Raw genomic sequence first — 18,968 nt, 5'->3', positions numbered from 1 at the left:
GGCATATTCCAAGTGAGAGTCACTTTCACCTTCATTCTTTTGTAATCTAAAGTTTAAGTCAATTGGAGTTTTGAAATATTGAAATTTAAGTACCTGAACTTATCCAATAATCATTCAATATAATGAGATTGAGATAATGCTAGTCCATGAGGAGTTTTGTAAATCTTGATCCCTAGGTTCAAATCAACAACTCCTTAGTCTTTTATATCAAACTTGATGGATAGCATGCACTTAATAGCATTTATATCGTCAATATCTTTACTCATTAGTAATATGTCATCAACATACAGAAAAACAATAACTTCATCATTTTGAATGTTTTAAATATTAACACACTTACCACATTCGTTAATCTTGAATCAATTAACAAATATTGTTTGGTTAATCGTCAATATCTTTACTCATTAATATGTCATCAACATAAAGAAAAACAATAACTTCATCATTCTGAATGTTTTAAATATTCACTCACTTACCACATTCGTTAATATTGAATCCATTAACAAATATTGTTTGGTTAAATTTAGCATGTCATTGTTTGGGTGCTTGCTTGATCCCATAAATCAATTTTACAAAAGCAATTTTACAAGTCCGAACACTTTCTTTTCTTTACTAGTAACTACAAAACCTTCAGGTTGTGCCATGTAAATTTCTTTCTCCAACTCTCCATTTAAGAAGATTGTCTTTACATCCATTTGGTGAATTTTAAGATCATACACTGCCACTAGTGCTATAACATCCGAATTGATATTATTGTTACTGGAGAGTACGTGTCAAAATAGTCCAGACCTTCTTTTTTTCTATATCCTTTAACTACAACTCTAGCCTTATATTCGTATATATTACCATCAGCTTTTATTTTCCTTTTCAAGATCATCTTTGATCCTAAAGGTTTATCTCTTGGAGGAAGATCAGCAAATTTCCAAGTATGATTACTTAAAGTTGATTTGATCTCAGTATTGACAGCTTCTATCCAATAAGTTGACTTAGACGAAGACATAACTGCTTTGAATGTTTGATACTCATTTTCAAGTAATAGTGCCACAAAATATGGTCGGAAAAAAGTGTGTTTGCGTTGGCGAGTGCTACAACTAGGATCCTCACTAGGTAGTGTGTTTTCCATTGATTCTTCCCGTGGTCATTTTGGTCTTTCACTTGTCGACACACATTAAGTTTTATACGGATAAATGTGTTCAAAGAAATCTACATTAACTTACTCAATCATCGTATTTGCATGAATCTGAGGATTATCATATTTGTGAACCAAAAACCAACAGGCCTTACTGTTCACAACATATCCAATAAATAAACAGTCTACCATTTTGGGTCCAATTTTCACAATTTTTTGTAAAGGAACCTCTACCTTTCTAGACACCCCACACTTTGAAATATCTAAAGTTCTATTTTATTTCTTTTAACAACTCATATGGAATTGATTGTGTTTTTCTATGGGGTACACTATTGAGTATCTTATTACCCGTAAGGATGGCTTCTACCCAAAGGTTTCATGGTAAACAAGAATTGATCATTAAGACATTTATGATTTCCTTTAATCTTCTGTTCTTCTATTCTACCAAACCATTTGACTGTGGTGTATCGAGTGCAGTAGTTTGATGAATAATACCATATTCCAAACATATCCCTGCAAAAGGAGATTCACATTCTCCACCCCTATCACTTCGAATCATTTTTATCTTTAGATTCAATTGGTTCTCCACTTCATTTTTATATTTCTTAAATGCTTTAATTGTTTCATCCTTACTATTAATGAAACACATAACAAAATTGAGTGCAATCGTCAATAAAAGTTATGAAATACTTGTTTTTCATCACGAGATGGTGTGGATGTCATATCGCATATATTTGTGTGAATTAAGTCTAATGGTTTTGAATTTCTTTCAACAAAATTGTAAGGATGTTTAACAAACTTCCTTTCCGCACAAATTTCACATTTCTATTTATAACATTTAAAATAAGGCAATACTTCTAAAGTAACCTATTTTTGTAAGGCTTTGTAATTTACATGTCCCAAACGGGCATGCCATAAATCATTTGACTCCAATAAGTAAACATAAGCAAAATTTGTATTAATACTGTCAACAACCATTACATTCAGTTCGAAAAGGACCTCATTAAGGTAGTCCTTTCCTATGAACTTCTAATTCTTACTTATTGCAGCTTTATAACAAACTAGGACACACTCAAACCCATTCTTAAAGAGTAGTGTAGAAGAAACTAAATTCTTCCTAATAGTAGGGACATGTAGAACACGTTTCAAAGTCAACACCTTGGCGGATGTCAATTTAAACATTACTTTCACAATTCCTACAATCCTTGTTGTTGTTGTGTTTTCCATGAACAAATATTCATCGTACTCAGCAAGAGTGTACATTTAAAAGGCTTCTTTCATAGAGCTAATAGGTGGAATGACACCTCAGTCAAGAAAAAACTCCTCGGGATTTCCTACTAAGGGCATCTTCCATTTCTTCCATGATGTTTGCTTGAATTTTTCCTTTGCCTTTGTCTTTTTCTATGTCCTTTCTCGTAGCACGACAGTCAAAAGACATATGACAAGCCTTACCAGAGTTATAACAATTTCCTTTGAATTTCTTCTTGGCCTGTTCTGACATCTGTCCGTTGAAGTTCTTTCACAATTTCCCTTTGGTAGGAGCTTCTTCAACAATATTAACTACAATCATTGTTTATCTCTTACGGACTCCTTTTTTTTGCCGTTTTGTTGTCTTGCTCAATATTTGTCACGATCGAAATCTACACGTTGGACGTGACCGACACTCAAAGACCATTGTTTATCCCCTAGAGAACCCTCACCCTAGCTGACTAAAAGTGGAAGACTAACTTAAGCATGCAAAAGCTTAAAATTGAAATAAGATTCAATAAACTAAACTTTACAAAGCTTTAACTCAAATGAAAAACTCCGTACGTATGATATCAACAAAACTCCTCTTAATGATCCAGTATACATGTGTCTGATCATGAGAAGATGAAGGCCAATTGGCTCAGTACGTGGAATGTACAAGCATCTAAAGGGAATTCTAAGGCATAACATAAGCTTCATACTTGAATAAAAAGGAAACATACTTACCTCTTTTCAGTTCAACTCATAGCAATAATAAGATACTCAACTCAAAGATTAGATATTCAACTCAAAGATTAGATAATCAACTTCAAAGATATGATATTTGATTGAGAAGCATAGACAGACTCAAGAAACTCAACTTAAGGTACTTAAGTCGAAATACCTAACTCATGATACTTAACTAAACTCATTTCAATATAAATGAGTTTTAAAAAAGTGCAATATAAAGAAAATCTATTTAAAAACATTATGTCAACTCTGTGCGTATAACAAGGATACAACATAACTATGAAATGCATATAAAAATACAATCACTTATGTATATAAAAATACAATAACTTCTGTAGGAGTACATGTAATCGACAACCATCACTTAAAAGATATAGTGATGATACATCGTTACTCAGCCCACCGCCGCCCTGCCATTCTAACCTTTCCATGGTAGAGAACCTAAACTGCCTAATGGATACGCTAATAAACTATGAAGAAGTTTCATCTAAAAAGAATGACCCTTTTTACCCATGATGGCTACATGGTTTACATTGAGACTTGAGTTATCTGAACTCGCATCCCCACATCGGGGCTCAATACTACTCCGAAAAAAAATAAAATATATATATATAGTGCTCAAAACATAGCTTCTAAAAGCGCTATTGGAAATCATAGTTTCCTCTTTCTACTATTAAAACTAGCCATAGGATCTTTGGAAGTCTAGATTTCATTCATTTTTTGAAAACATTTTGTTTACACTCTTAGGGACTACGTAGTTCCCTTATAACACTTGAGCAGTGAACTCCACTTGATACTTTTTGATTACTTGTAACTTAACTCTTAGCGACTACATAGTTCCGTTATAGCTTTTGAGAAATGAACTCAATTCTTTACTCTTTCTTGACATTAACTTTAAATCTTTTAAAAAAAAGTGTAAACATTTGTGAAAGACTTTTGAAAACTTTATAACTTTACTTTGACTTGCTTCTTAACTTCCTTGAATTGCAGTATCGATTCAAGGATCATGATCTCATATTTATGGATGATTTCATGATTTTCAACTTGGAGGGTTCATAAGGAATCATGAGCATGAACTACTCAACTTGAGAACTCAAAGGCACTTCTTATCTTAAGATTGTTTGACATATGGGGTCCATGTGAAATGATGGGCATGAACAATTTAACTTAAGGACTTCATATGTAACATGTAATAATCACATGATTAGGAATCAATCTCAATGATGAAGTAGGAACTCAACACTTAAAGGCTTAGAACTTGAAGATCCTACTTATTTAAAAGATGCCGATATTGCGAAGTTCATGCTGAATTATGGGCATGAAACAACTTGAATCAAAGATCTACATAATTACATGGACTCATGTATATGAATCTTCTCATTCTCCCGTTTACTTCCTCAAAACATAGTTCAATCAATGATGGATCTCATAGAATTCACAATCGAACTTAAAGGCTTTCTTGAACTCTACTGTTAACTCTCTCTTGAATGTGAATTATGAATTCAAGAGTGTCGGTTCATCAAAATAGAGTATCTCATGATGACAAGTTATACTCATGATAAATTCTCTTCATACTCATACTAACATGCTTGAGTGTTGAAACAAGTTACTAGAAGTTGTAGAAGAATCATCAATTGGACTCACAACTAGTTTCTTAGAACGTTTGAAAGAATCCTGAAAAACTTAACACTCAACTCTGACATGAATATGACTTATAAATTAAAGGTTACGATCATGTTATCAATGATCCTAGGTGTTGAAAAGTAGCTTAGATTAGTTAGAGTCTAAAAGGAATGAAGGTGCACCTCAAAAGAACTCAAACGGAGCAACCTGAGGCAAACTGGACTAGACAGATGATCCTGGGGCAATGGCTGGCGTGGAAACCCAACCCTTTACGGACAGAGATGTTTTGGGTCGCTCTGGTAGATGCGCCACGCCAGGGCCAAACCCAGAATTTCTGCTGATCACTTTTGCTCATTTTCTCACCCTAAATCGCCTAAATTCGAACAGTTTCTTCCCCAATCACTTGGATTCGATTACATAAATTAAGTACACTATAATATATTGGAAAAAAATAAAATTACTCAGTTTGATCCCAATAAATCATCAAAACTCCAACACAACAAGATTTAGAATGAACTTTAAGACCAACTTTCAAGAACTCATCAAGAGCTCTAATCTTAAAACTTTAAGCACGCAATTTCGCTGAAAAAAATACATGATTCTTGTGTGGGTGAACTAAAAAAACACTATAGAAGCTTACATACCTCTTAGGGATTATCCCAATGTCGAAATTCTGCAACAAGACGCAAGAATCTCGACGAACGCTTGATCTTCTACTCTTTTCTCTATATTTCTCCTCTTGCCTCTTGTTGAACTCTAAACTAAAACACTAAGTATATTTTTGGATTATGAAACTGAACCTAAAAGTATTATAACCTTAAATGTGATTAAAAAAGAATTAAACCTGATTGGGTAAGGAAAGGACCAAAATACCCTTCACTATTTTCGGCTAACTTTCCTTAACTGCACAATCTAACTTTAAAATGTCATATCTAACCCATAAGAGCTAGTAATTTAGCAAATTCGTAAACATTGGAAAGATAATTCAAGTACATTTCCATGGTATCTCGTAGCACACCTTAATAATCCTATACAGGGATTTATGGTCGTTTGAATTTGACCTGAAACTCATACTTTTCTTATTTCTGCAATTTTCAGTTTTTTGTTGTTTCCAATTTATTTATTTATGGAACTCAAGGTATTAAATCTAGTGAACTGATCTTAACACTTCATCAAAATTTTAATTACTTTCTAAAAATCACTCATTACGATGAACGATTCAAGTCTTAGCTGAAAAACTTTTCCGAGGTGTTACATTATCTCGCCCTTGGGATCATTCGTCCTTGAATGACGACTGAACGGGGTATAAGATGGTTTGCTCTTACTAAGTTCTACTTCTAATGGTACACTATCAATATATTCAAACTTAACCTAAATCCTTAGGTTCTTGTTCTGTACCTCTCTATTGGAATCTCATCCCAAAACTATTACTCTGTATCGCCACCTTGCTCATCTCAAGAATCCACCTAATCTTTAAAAACACCACATTCAAGGTTAGTAATCCAAAAACTCCATGGACTCCTGCTAACCACCCTTATGAAATTCAGAAAACTTGACTTGATTTCTCATCTTATCATCTACCCCTTTAGTGTATAGTTTACACTTGTATGCTATGGACCTATTCTACATCTCCATTTGGTGTACATTCTCTTTAATGTTCTTTTATTCTTATGACGTAGCCTCACTTCAGTTCCCTTATCTAAAGGTATGGGTATCTCACTTGTACTACTCCCATATATTGCTGCAACATCTCAATTATTCACCGGCACTATTTCAAGTCTACCAGATCAACTCCCAAGAATGACCTCATCACCCTGTTATCATTCTTTTGATCATGAAACTCATCTCAAATTCAAGCTTAATGTGTATTACAAATCGCGAATGTAAATACGATTGCTCACTTACTATACAATAACTCATTACTACTATGGCTATTTGGAAAAACATGCCCACTATGACTTCATGACATTTAGTCAATACTTACCTCTCAGTCTGCATACTCTGAATTACCATCACATTCCACTTCACAAAAGTACTGCTTACTCACATACTTCATATTATCTCTCAAATAACTCAATCATACTTTGAATACCATGAGGTTCTCCTTTCAAAATCCATAAGCCAAGATTAATCTATCATATTATGAATATATATATATATATATATGTATGTATGTATGTATATATACATACATACATACAAACATACATACATATATATATATATATAGATATTCACCACTCACCACATGGTCATTATGAACACTGTGATATATTATCATAATCCCTTTTTAGTTCAGGTATATTCTAACTCGTATTGACTTGCAATACTTACTCTACCTCATATCTTGAGCTTTTCACAACTCTTCACATCATAGTCTACCAGAAAACGAAAACTTATCATTACGAACTTACTAGGTACATTAGTATTGTAACATTGTTTGTCATAACACCATCTCCCATACTTAGATTAATAAATCTATGCATACTTTCCTCTAACTATGGCTCTTTCACTAATCCTGCTCATGATCTTATAACTCATCCTACTCTTTCGGGTGAAAATCATACCCAAGCTCTACACGTACTTCTGAAAAAAGGACTTAGACGAATCAAGGCTTAAAGGAAAGAGTACACTCACTTTTAGCTCAAACGCACGATTCAATAGAATATTGGTGCATTCATCTGAAACTGACACTTCACTTACTCATGGACTTCTAGAATGTCGTGCCTATCTCAAGACTCTTGTTAAGAACAACTCATCCATAAGGATCTTTAAACTTTACTTTTCAATGACCTCTAGTATGATGGGTAGTAGAATGAATCTGAGAACGCATCAGTTAGAATAGATCTCTATGACGTAGCACTTATGAATGATAAAGAGTATGAAAGAAGGGAAAATTCTCCTAAATTCCTATAGTACCTCATTCGTAGAAGTGGGGACCTCACGACCATAAATAAGATCCTATTGACACGGCTTCATAGACACTCTAGGACACTTTTTTTAATTTTGTGTTGTCATAACAAGTTTGTCATGACCCGAGTCTACACCTTGGTCATGGCGGGCACTCAAATACCATTGCTGGTTCCCAAGAGAACCCTCACCCTGGCAGACTACAAGCGGAACACTAACATAAGCATGCAAAAGCATAAAACTGAAATAAGATTAATCAAACTCAACTTTACAAAGCTTTAACTAAAATGAAACAGTGTCAATAAAATAATGTATTCAATTCGTCATATTATAGGCAACTTAAGACTTCAAAACATTTCACAAAATTAATGAATAATACAGAATCTTCGACTATACTGACTATTTATGAAGCCTCAAACTAATAAAGATGGAAGTCAGGACAAACCCACGACCTTCTAACGACTGAAAGTAAATGGAATCCTCTTTAAGGAAGGAGGCTCACCATAGCTAACTCGAAGTCCATGTGATACCAAGGAAACTCGTGTTTATGATCAAGTATACCTGTGTCTGCCTTGTGAGAAGATGCAGGCCAATTGGCTCAGTACGTGGAATGTACGAGCATGTAAGGCGAATTCTATGGAATAACATAAGCTTGATACTTGAATAAAAGGAAACATACTTACCTCTTTTAATCTCAACTTAAAGAAAGAATAAGATACTAACTTAAATATTAGATATTCAACTCAAATATTAGATACTCAACTTCAAATATGTGATAGTTGACTCAGTAAAGAAACTCAAGATACTCCACTTAAGGTACTGAAGTCAAAATACCCAACTCAAGATACTTAAATGAACTCATTTCAATAAAAAGAAGTTTAAAACAAGTGAAATATAAAGAAAAGCTGTTTTAAAACATTATGTCAACTCTATGCATATAACAAGGATACAACATAACTCTGAAATCTATATGAAAATACAATAACTGATGTACATAGATGTACTACAACTTCTGGAGGATCTTCTCTAACCGACAACCATCACTTCAAAGCTATAGTGATGATACATCGTTACTCAGCCCATGCTACACGGCCATCCTAATTTTTGCTAGGTTATAGGACCTAAACTTCCTATTTGATCCGCTAATAAACTATGTAGAGGGTTCATATAAAAATTATGACCCTTTTCTACCCATGATGGTGACATGGTTTACATGGAGATTTGAGTTATCTGAACTCGCATCCCCACATCGGTGCAGAATGCTACTCTAAATATATATATATATATATATATATATATATACTTGATCTTATGTTTTTAAAACATATTGTTTCTATGAATTCAGATAGTGCTAAAAACTTAGCTTTAAAAGAAGATCTCTTGGAAATCATACTTTCCTCTTTCATCTATTAAAACTAGCCATAGAATCTATGGAAGTCTAGCTTCCCTTCATTCTGAAAAGTTTGAAAAAAAATTTTTAAACACTTAGGGACTACTTAGCTCTCTTATAACTCTTGAGAAGTGAACTTAACTTGATACTCTTTGCTTACTTAAACTTAACTATTAGGGAATACTTAGTTTCCTCATAGCTTTTGAGAAACGAATTCAACTCTTTACTCTTTCTTGACTTGAACTTTAAGTCATTTAAAACAAAGTGAAAATGTTTGTGAATGACTTTACAAAACTTTATAAATTTATTTTGACTTGCTTCTTAACTTCAACACTTGGCTCTTAACTTCCTTTAATTGGAGTATGGATTCAAGGATCATGATCTCATGTTTATGGATGATTCCATGATTTTGAACTTGGAGGGTTCATGGGGAATTATGACCATGAACTACTCAACTCGAGTACTCAAAGGCACTTCTTCTCTCAAGAATGTTCGACTTATGGGGTCAATGTGATATTATGGGCATGAACAATTTCACTTAAGGACTTCAAAGGTAACATGTAATAATCACATGATTAGGAATTAATCTCAAAGATGAACTACGAACTCAATACTTAAAGGCTTAGAACTTGAAGATCCTACTTATTTGAAGGATGCCCAACTTGCGAAGTTCATGCGGAATTATTGGCATGAAACAACATGACTCAAACATATACATAAATACATGGACTCATGTATATGAATCTTCTCATTCTCCTATTTACCTCCTCACACTTAGTTCAATCAATGATGGATCTCAAAGAATTGACAATTGAACTTAAAGGCTTTCTTGAGCTCTACTCTTAACTCTCTCTTGAATGTTAATTAATTCAAGAGTTTTGGTTCATGAAATGGAGTATATCATGAATATAAGGTCATGAATAAATTCTCTTCATACTCATATTATTTTAATTGAGTCGTGAAATAAGTTACACGAAGTTGTAGAAGACTCATCAATTGGACTTAGAAGGAGTTTCTTAGAACGTTTGAAATAATCCTCAAAAGCTTAACTCTCAACTCTACCTTGAATTTGAATTATTAATTCAAGGTTATGATAATGTTAGGACTGAATTTAGGTGTTTAGAAGTATCTTAGATTAGATAGAATCTAAAAGGAATGAAATGACACTTTATAAAAACTCAAACGGAGCAACCGTAGGCAAACTGGACTGGGCAGACGATGCTGGGGCTATTGATGGGGCGGAGCTCCAACCCTTGACGTACAGAGATGGATTTTGAGCGCTCTTGTAGGCGCACCGCGCTAGGCCCTTACCCAGAATTTCTGCCAAGCACTTTTGCTCGTTTTCTCTCCCTAAATCGCGTAAATTCGAACGGTTTCTTCCCCAATCACATAGATTCGATTACCTAACTTAACTACACTCTAATATACTTGAAAAAACACTAAAATTACTCAATTTTATCCCAAGAAATCATCAAAATTCCTACACAACAAGATTTAGAATGAACTTTAAGAACATCTTTCAAGAACTCATCAAGAACTCAAATATTTAAACTTTAAGCATGAACGCTGAAAAAAAATACATGATTGACATGTGGGTGAACTAACCCAACACTATGGAAGATTACATACCTCTTAGGTATTAGACCCATGTCGAAATTCTGTAACAAGACGTAAGAATCTTGAGGAACGCTTGGTCTTCTCCTCTTTTCTCTTCTTTTCTCTTTTTGCCTCTGCCTGAACTCTAAACTAAAAGCCTATACGTATTTTTGGATTATAACAATGAACCTAAAAGTATTATAAGCTTAAAATATGACTAAAAACGAATTAAACCTGATTGGTAAGGAAAGGACCAAAATACCCCAAACTATTTTCGGCTAACTTTCCTTAACCTGACAGCCTAACTTTAAAAGGTCATATCTCACTCATACAAACTCCAAATTTAGCAAACTTGGTGTTTTTAGAAATATAATTCAAAAATATTTGCAATGGTATCTTGTAGTGCACCCAACCCATCTTGTAGTGGGATTTATGTTCGTTTGAATTTGATCCAAAACTCATACTTTTCTTAACTCTCCATTTTTTAGATTTTTTTTATTTCCAATTTAATTCTTTATGGAACTCAATGTATTAAGTAAAGTCGATGACCTTAATAGTTAAGAAAATTTTTATTACATTGTAAAAATCACTCAATACGATGAAAGGCTCAAGTCTTAGCTCAACAAAATTTTCTAGGTGTTACAATCTTTACCCGAATCACAAGATCTTCAAGCTTCATTTCCTTACGCTTATCCTTTAGATAATACTTGAAGTCATTTCATAAATGAGGAAACTTCTTGATCATTGCAGCCACTTGAAAAGCTTCATTACTACCATATCTTCAGCAATAAGATCATAGAAAATATGTTAAATTTCATGCACTTATGATCCAGCAGTTTTACTAGCGATCATTTTATACTCTAAAAATTTTGTGACCACAAGCTTTTTAAGGCATGCATATTCTGTCTTTTATTTCTTCTCAAATCAATCCCACAAATCCTTTGAAGTTCTCATTGCACCATAGACTTTATATAAGTGATTCTCTAAAGCACTCAGAATGTAGTCTTTACATAGGAAGTCTGCCTGTTTCCATGCTTCAATAATCATGATTTTTTCTCTATCTGACATTGCAGCAGTAGACACTTGATTTTCTTTGCTGGTAAATTTTTTGCATACCAAGAGTGGTAAGCCAGAAAAATACATGTTGCTGCCATCCATTGAAATTCAAACCAGAGAATTTACTTGGTTTCTCATTTTTTTTGTACAACAGTTCAGGTTGGTGCTGCAACAACAACTATAACATTGTTGTTTTCCATTTTTGATTAAAAAAAATAGATATAGTCGTAGCAAGCAATAACTCAAAATTGCAAACTCAAAGGAGTATACAACCAGGAAGGTTTTTGCTTCCGCCAAAAACACATATTAAAATAATAATTTCCTTCAAATTGTTGCCAATCTATATTTTAAAATAGAATTACTAATTACAACAAAACTTTGCAAAAACACGAAGTTACAAAAGTTTTAATGAACCAGTAAGAGAGATGAACAAAAAGTAATTTTAAAAAAAAGCTGTACACGTACGAGAACTTGGAAAATAAGATAAGAAAAATATCAAGGCCACTGAATTCACAGTGTCCCCTTAAGATAATTATTCCCCTTTAGTATTAGAGGTTTGATGTGGAATATGTCCTCCCAGGATAGAATGATCACAATCACCAACATATTGATACCCAAAACTCTTGTGCCAGTGAACCACTCAACGACAATTAAGTACACAAAGAAACTTTGTGCACAAGAAGAAGAAGACGAAATAAAAAATTTGTAAGGAAAAATTTTGAAGAAAAAATGGTATTTATAAAAAAGAGAAACTGGTTCCTAAAGGTTGCAACCCTTTCAGAATACAAACGGCCAATTAATGAAAGTTCGCAACCTTTCAAACGATCATGATTGTTCCTGAAAGTTGCAAGCTTTGAGGACAATCATTTCCAAACGGTGGGAAATTTAAATAAAATAGGAAGGATTTTAATTAAAACGGGTCGCACAGATCTGAGTCAGGACGGGTTAGTAAAATAAAAAGTTGAAGCGTTTCGGTTAATCTCAACTAAATATTCAAAAAATTTGTGTTATCAACTAATTAATAGAAAAGTTTTGGCCAATTAATTTAATTTAATTAATTAAAAATATATTTAAATAAATATTCAAAATAAACTTTGTCCAAAAATAATCTCTTGATCGATCATTTTCTAAAGCCGAAGCTAAAAACGAGTCGAGCGAGCGATGACGACGACGGCACGAGGGGGGTCCCTCTTTCCAACCCTTTTAACAATTAATAGGAGTGTTCTATATTTTAACTGTCCTATTTTTCTTTCAACCACTGATGAGGGAGAAATGTCTTTTCATTAAAGCATAGAGGTCTTTTAAAGTTCCCAACTTTTTAAGTTCCTCTCTTTTCAATCCCTCCATTTCAATTAAATCTTGATACATACCGAACATCTATCTCTACCTTTTCCACTTAAAGTAATTCTACTCGATATGATGTGTTCATTTGAAAAATGATCATCATCAATGGAAGAAATTTATTTCTCCATTTTCCTTAAACTTGTAGCAGCAACAACTACAGGAGGAGGAGGAGGTGGTGATACTTGAATATCAATGAGCATTTCGGGACTTTTATTCATTGCAATATCCTCATGAGGGAAATTCTTGGGTTGGCCTTTTTTGAATTTTTAAATTAATCCACGGTCCATAAGTTAACTTCTTTTACTTGACAATATGTCTCTAACCCCTTGCACTTGGTGATCAGGCCTAAAAGCATAGCATTATACGAAGTTATATAAATTTTTTTGCACACATTTATATGTACAATTAATGAACTTACATTGTTGTCCACTTATTCGACATAAACCTAGAGTCAAAATAATATCCCTTTGTTTGAAAATTTTACTTGTAATATGTACTTTCTTTATCTCAAATTATGTGAAAAGGTATGGAGTACTGAGATTAAAAATTCTTAGTTTGACTAGGAATTCGGTCATATATTCTTCAACTTTTGAAATAAAAATGTATACACAAAAAATTCTACAAATCAACATAGAGAATGAATCAAAATATTTTATAAAATAAATTGCTTGATTCCTCAAATAAAAACACTTTAACATGCAATAGGATGAACATAGTATAAATAATAAATCCATATAACAAGAACCAAATCGAAAAATGAAACCAATAGCAAACAACAATGGCCATTTTTAGATTTTAAAAAAGATTGGTGTGTTGGTCCATCTTGATACAACCTTAACTTGTTTTATTAAGTACATGTTGTTTTTCATGAACATAGGAATAAAAAGAACTCTGATCACCATAAACATTTAGAAGAATAATCTATAGTTGCACTAGAAACGTATTTTTGTTATTGCAATTTAAGCCTATACTCAAAATAAGAAAGTGAAAATACGTAATTTCACTAGTGATTCGGGTACAAATTCTTCAATCCTTTTTTGAAATGATAGTTACATATTTATAAAATATTATAAGTCAAGATAAATAATTATTCAATATAAAATCAAAGAAAATAAATTTTTTGACACTCTAAACAATAACACCTTGACATAAAATAGCATGAAGGAATAATATAACTATCTCTGTTCTACAGTATTTAATAAAATTTTCGTGTCTTTCAAAATAAAATTTATCTATTAGAAGTACAAAAACAACAGATATATAACAATATATAATAAATAAAAAAGAAGACAGTATAAATAATCAAAATTAGCGAACATACCTGATTTTTTGCAAAGGTACAATACCTAAATTTGTGTTACATTTCGAACAAACTTGCACTTTCTCTTCTTCTACCTTCCTCATTATGCAATTCTTTCAAACTGTGAGGAAAATATTAAACATAAAATATTCAAATTACATTAAAGAAAAAAGTTGGTATACAATAAATTTTTTCCACAAATATAAAAAATATAATGAATTAACAAATAAAAAGTGAAAAGAAAGAAAAGTGAAAAATATTGAACCTTATTGCAAAACTCACCTCTTTTAATCTAACATCTCAAATTAATAATACATGAAAATATAGCAGTGTTAATGACTAGGGCAAAGGGCAATAAATTGATCATTGTTGTGCTTCGTTTTTTGCAAAATGGCTTTTAATCATGACCTAACAACTCTTTTGGGACAAAAATGTTTTGAAAAGTCGCCACCTAACGAATTGATGTGTTGGGGCACTTATCTAACCTAGATAAATCTAACTATGGTCAACTTACTAGAGATCAGTATAAGGATTCAAATCACCTCGAGGGGAAGGATTTAGGAATCTCTCGATGTCCACAAATGTATATCCCGACTCTATCTCATGCAACTTATGTGGGGATTAAAAGTCGCAAGTATGGTCGCTTCATTTAGGTTATTTAATTTAAACATGCCAACTAGGTGATAAAAAATATTATAAACTTTATTATTTTAATTAGTAATTTAAACATGCGAGACTAGGTGATAACATAATATAAAAAATAACAAATACTATGCAAATAATAAAGGAAAAAACAAGGAGACCGAAATTACACAATTAAATAGTCAAGAGAAAAATATTATTTTATTTAATAAACTACCCCAAATAAATATAATTACAAAACATAAATTAAAAAGGAAGCAAAACTGTAAAACACTTTACGGATCAGCGTTCGACTTCTGTAAAGGGATAGACAAAACAAATGTTTGTCTTTTACGGTTTGACGCAAATGTCATCACCTCTGTAGGGCCTAAACTACCCCTACCCCACCACCGCACACATAACGTTCTGAAAGGTGCCTAGCGGCCCTACTGAATGTCCCAAGGCATTGGACTACTATTTAAGGAGGTTTTAGACCTAAATAAAAATATATTCTCCTATAGGCCCCCTAGACATCATGTTAAATAAAGAGCACGAGAAGTTAGAACATAAATCTTACATTGACCTCTAAATTTTATTAAACATGCTTTCAAACACACATAGTTGAAAAGTTTCATGCTAGATGTGTGTGTGCAAACAAACAACATAATAGTAAAGATGAATTAACAAGTAATAAAACTATATTTACAAGCAGAATATTACAGGAGCCAAAGATTTATTTAATATAATTTTAATTTGAAAGATAGCAATTTCACATTGGCATTGATATATTAGCTTGTTTTAAGTGGCAAAATATTATTCAAAATGAAAAATTTATTTATTGACATATTTGAACAGGGCAAATGAACATGCTGAGAAAGATTTCACATCTTATTTTAAGTGTCGCGAATTTAGAAGTAGCTGATTTGCAAAAAAGGATTAATTGATTTTCACATTGGAGGAATGTTTATTTACCAAGCAGACTAGCATGCAGGAGCGAAAGATGAGTTATTAATGTATGGTGGAAGAAAAAAGCATATAAACAACTCATGAGTTATTTAACATGCTAGTAAATAATTAATTTATTTAAATGGCCAAAAAAAACTGCAATATACAAATAGTTTGAGTAGGCAATAAATATGCAAAAAATTATCATAATTTTTCAACATGCTAAAAATTACTTAATAATACCTATGAACATGATTTTAAAAGATTGAAAGGTCACACAGATTGCATAATTTGTAGAGCCATGATTACTAATCAATTTTCATGTTAGAGAATATTCAACAATAAACCATAATTTATGAGAATTGAGTAAACATGCAAATATTAAAATGCAAAACATATAGAGATGATTTATTTTATAAAAAGCATTAAAGTGTATATGCTGTTTTATATCTCCCAAAATATGCCATTAAATGAGTTACCCATTACATCCTAAATAGGATCGCTAAACAAACTAATATGATTGCAGTTTATTAAGTACAAAAGAGTCAAAATTTATGCAACGTTAGATCGTATATGCATGGGATCTAATTTTATTTCGAAACAAATATTTACTACATTTTTCTCATATAGGGAACATTTATTACACTCGTTGGAAATTACAATAGACAAATACAAACCAATAGTTGATTTAAGATGATTATTAAAGAGATATTATATTCATTTTTTTGCATTCTTCAAGTAATTTATACATAGCTAGATTTTATAGCAATCACACCTAATAAATAAAATAAAATAAATGAGAAATAATTAACCCCTAATTTCCCCTTACCCTTGAACGATCCCCAGAGTATTTTATACATAATAGAGAGTTAGAGTTATACATATATAACAAGACAAATAATGAACAAGTGACCAAAATATACAACAATAAAATTAAAAAAAAAATAGCTCCAACCAAAATTATCTTATAGGCACTCTTCAACATCTTGAACTCTAAGTTCAAAACATGTTAGAAAAGATAATGCAACACACACACACACACACACACACACACACATATATATATATATATATCCCCTTATTTTAGAAATGACAGTTGAATATATCCCCTTATTTTAGAAATGACAGTTGAATGACGAACACTGCGATCTATATTGTACCAAGAGTACTGTCAATTGTACTATAAGCCTAAACCAACCTGATTGGTCAATCAATCACTTTTATTTTGGTATAACACGTGCATTTTGCTTATTTCTTAGAAAATCACGTGTACATACAATTTTGTATTCTTCATCTCCTATCACTAATTTCATCCATTAAAATCTAGGCTTTTAAGCTTTTTTCATATTTTTTCTCTGTAATCCTATCCGTTCCTTTTCTAATACTGAGTATTTATTTTTTTGAGATCTTAACAAATTTTTTTTTATTGAACTTTTATTATTTGTAATCGCTATTTTTTTTGGTTGTTTCCCTTTAGATTTCAATATGCATGTACTAATTTTTAAGCTTTACTTATTCATGTTTGAATTTAGATAGTCAGGTGTAATCTTATGGATGATTTTGAGCCCAAGCTCAAAGATAATGGACTATTTTAGGCCGTTTCTTTAGGTTAACGATTGGTGCAACAAAGGTGTTTGATGGTATGCTTGAATTAAATAAAAGTCTACATATTTTCTATACAATTTATTCCTCTGTCAATTATGAAGATTTTGGGTCAGTATTGACTTTCTTTGGATTCTGGTCGTGAGTCAAAGCTATTATATTTAAATATAAAGGGAGATTATTATTGCATTTATACATAGTAGAAAATACTTAAAGGGAGATTATTATTGCATTTATACATAGTAGAAAATACTTACTTTTCAAAACATTGACATATTTGATGAGAGAAGAAAAAAGAGATGTTGGAGTTAGACATCGTGATTGACATTGTTGGCTTCTTTCACTGAATTGGAGGGTGATGATGAGTCCAATATGACTACCAATTAATTGATATTTTTTTATGAAAAATACAGGATCCCTGCTCAAATTTACTTATAATGAGTCAAGGTATTTGTAGATTTTGAAAATGAATTTTTTCTAATGCTACTCTTCTATGTTGTTTGAACTCTTCAAAAATGTCATTAGGTGTGTGTTAGACTCTTCAAAAGTAGAGTACTTTTAGAAAATCTGATATCGGTGGTGCATAAAAAGTGAAGGGTCCATGCAACTTAGCTACAGACTGTTGTATATAAGGCTATTAACTTCTATTGTTATGAAAAATACAATGATCATTTGCTTGAGTTTATTGGTTAATTTGAAATATTTGTTGTTGCTGCTACTGCAAGAAGTTTAGATAAACTGCTCTGAATGCCTATGACAGTAAGAAATATTTTAGTATTTTCAATCTTTTTTTTTTGTTAATTTCATTTTACAATTACATACATAAGTTGAGCCCCATTGAGTTGTATATATACGTTAATTCATCTGCACTTAATCGGCACTATATTATTCTCTTTGAACTACAACATCAAAATCGTAATTATATATGTTGTTTGTATAGTTAAATTAAGCTTCAAAATCATTGAACGACTGATTTCAGAAATTCTCAATTGATTAAAATGAAACTAAAAAGATGTCAAGGAAGGACACACACTCCCTGGAGAGAATACATTTTCTTTTTCGGTGGATGAGTAGTTTTGAGAAATATTTTCATTACCTGGCTAAAAGTACATTACAAATACATGACCTTTTTCATTTTGCATGGAGGTCGATGACTGTCATTTGTTCTTTGCTTGGATAAATGACATACCATTGTGAAATGAAAATGTTGATAAATTATTGTTTTAAAATGAATTTAATTAGTAAAGTTATTTTTGAATTTTAGTCTTTATACTAATTGTAACGACCTGTTTAGTCGTTTTAAGCCGCAGATTTTATTTCTGGAAAAACTGGCTGAGACGACGGATCCCACGATGGACCGTCATGGGCACGACGGACCGTCGAGGGTGTCTCGTTCCAAAACACTTAGAATTCTGAAATTTGGGTACTGAAATCGACTCTCTGAACTTCGTAACGGAATGGCAGGACGGACCGTC

The sequence above is a fragment of the Solanum pennellii genome, chromosome 1 (assembly GCF_001406875.1).
Source record: "Solanum pennellii chromosome 1, SPENNV200".
In the NCBI taxonomy this organism is placed as follows: Eukaryota; Viridiplantae; Streptophyta; class Magnoliopsida; order Solanales; family Solanaceae; genus Solanum; species Solanum pennellii.
The sequence above is the reverse complement of the archived record's forward strand: the minus strand, read 5'-3'. Positions refer to the sequence as shown.